The following is a 2772-nucleotide window of genomic DNA, read 5'->3' as shown; positions in this document are numbered from 1 at the left end:
CTACCAGCTTTGCTCACCAACACCTCCCTACTTTTCCTCTGGCACCTGTGTCCCTGGTTGCACAGCTCTGAACCCAGTGGGGAATCAGCTTCTCATGGGATGACACAGGCTCTCCCCCATCCTGATACTTGCTCCCTGGCCAAGTTTCAGCTCAGTCCCTCTGGCTGGGGGCTGAGTCTCTGCCCTACCTCTCCAGGGCTGCAGTTAGCTCTGCCCCAACTTCTCTTCTTCTTTTCCCACCCTCAGCTTTTTATGGTTCAGTAGCAGCCAATCAGAGACCTCAATTTGCAATGGGGGCTCTGGTCACAATTCAAATGCTCCAATAAAAAGCGTAAAAATGACTCCTCAGTGAAATTCTATGACGTGAACTTTCATTTCCACCCAGGAGAACTTTTACAATCTTTTCTCTGATGCCTGATGAAGGGTGTTTGTGCCCAAAAGCCTGCAATTAAATAATTGTTTTTTGCAAAACTCTTGTTGGTCTAATAAAAGATATGTCCATGAGCCCTGATTGCTTTTTCCTCTAGACCAATATGGTTACAAGCTGATACCTGACCAATAAAAAACATGCACTGTACATGGCATACCTTCCTGTCTAGTAAAGCTATTGCACTCTCTGCAAACTTTTTGCCACCTTTTTTTGCAGAGTTCTTAAGCACAGCTCATGTACTCAGCTTGCAGCCAGGTGAGCTTTGCAACTGTGACATTGAGATTCCAGCTTCAAAATACCTTCTCCAAACACAGGCTACATCCCATGCAGTTGGCATAAAGTACAAGAGGACCAAATAGATACTAAAGAGCACTCTGGTTTGGTAGTCACAGTCTACACGTTTCGCAAGGGGCTTTTTAACACACACATCATTGTATTATGTTACTTAGGGACTGAAATGTGTAACCCTCCCATCTCTGTCTATCCCACGCAGCCCAAATGGGTGTTTCCATCCTGTCAGGATGTCCTTGTGGGCAAGGGAATTGTTCTTATGTAGGCAGAAAAGACTATGGACCTGAAAAACTTACCTTGCAGGGTGAGGAGCTTGAGCCCATGTTTCCTGTTGCAACTTGGAGAGGAGCACATCTACAAAAGGAGGGCACTGGTGGGTGGGATAGTGACCTCTGACATGAGAAAGATTTGTTCTTCACTCTCTACTCCACCCCACCCAGTCAAGAATAGTTGACCAGATGGGAGTTTCTTGCAAGAAGAAGTCTTTCAGCTCTCCACTGTAGCAAACCAGCCACCCACTGAATCCCATCCCAGTGTCCTCTCACCTTACTGAGATATTTCTATCACAAGGTAAGCAAGGACAAGACCTCTCCACCCTGCTGTCACTAATGCTTATACAGCCCTATGGATATACATGGTGAGGGTATAACTTGCACACACCTCTCTGAAGCTCCCACTGATGAGACGGGTTTCTGTAAGTGTCCGTACACCATGTGTCTGGGCATGTGAGCAGGGCTGTATGAGACCAGGCTGCTTACCTGGGCTGTCCTTGTTTTTCCTTCTCTGCCTTGTCCATCTCATGTCATTCACTGCTGCTCCATTTCTGTCTATAATATAAAAAATAAAGAGCGGGAGACTGTTCTATGGAATCAGATGTCCTTTTTTGACATTCAGTCTCAGTTGGTCCTTTCCACCCTTGCTTTACTGTAAATCCCTTGAATGTGCAAGGGGAGGATGCTCTGGCCAAGCTTCCATGGAGCAGGTGAATTGGATTGATCAGTCTGCACTTCAGCAACTTGCATTGCACAGGTTGCAGGTGTGTTTGGCATCTCATAGATTTATAGATTCCAGACTGTAAGGCTGGAAGATCATCAGGTCCAGCCCCCTGCACCAAGCAGGAAAGATAACTGGGGACCAGGTGACCCCAGCAAGGTGACTGTCTAGCTAGTCTCCTCTTGAAGATCTCCAGGGTAGGTGATTGCACCACCTCTGGAGGGAGCTTATTCTACAGTCTGGACACGCTGACTGTGAAGAAGTTTTTCCTAATGTTGAGCCTGAATTGATCTTCCAGGAGTTTGTGGCCATTACTCTTGGTTTTCCCCTCAGGTGCCCTGGTGAACAGTTGCTCACTGAGCCCTTGATGTCCTCCCCTAGTGTGGTGGTAAGCTGCTACTGGGTCCCCTCTCAGCCTTCTCTTTCTTGGGCTGAAGAGTCCCAGATCCCTCAGCCTTTCCTCATATGGCTTGCTTTTTAAGACTCTGATCATACGGGTGGCTCTTCTTTGGACTCTCCCAAGCTTGTCCATGTCCTTGTTAAAGTGCAGTGCCCAGAACTGGACACACTACTCCAGCTGCAGTCTCACCAATGCTGAGTAGAGTGGAAAAATCACTTTCTTGGTTTTGCTGGAGATGCATCAATTGATGCATGCCAAAGTATTATTTGCCCTACTGGCTACAGCATCACACTGCCGGCCTATATTCATACTGTGGTCTATTATTACTTCCAGGTCCCTTTCATTCGTGGTGCTAGTCAGTTTGGTGCCACCAAACCTGTAGGTGTGCTGGAGGTTGCTCGTCCCAAGGTGGAGCACTTTCCATTTCTCAACGTTGAACTTCATCAGGTTCTGATCCTCCCAGCTTGCCAGCCTGTCTAGGTCCACCTGTAACTGTAGCCTATCTTCAATCATGAACACACTCCCCATAACTTGGTGTCTTCCACAAACTTGGCCAGTGAGCTAGCTCTTCACCCCCTCATCCAAATCATTAATAAGGATGTTGTAAAGTACTGGGCCGAGCACTGGCCCCTGTGGGACACTGCTGCCCACTTCTCGC

Source organism: Alligator mississippiensis, chromosome 15 (assembly GCF_030867095.1).
Source record: "Alligator mississippiensis isolate rAllMis1 chromosome 15, rAllMis1, whole genome shotgun sequence".
NCBI lineage: Eukaryota > Metazoa > Chordata > Crocodylia > Alligatoridae > Alligator > Alligator mississippiensis.
This window is presented reverse-complemented; position numbering follows the sequence as displayed.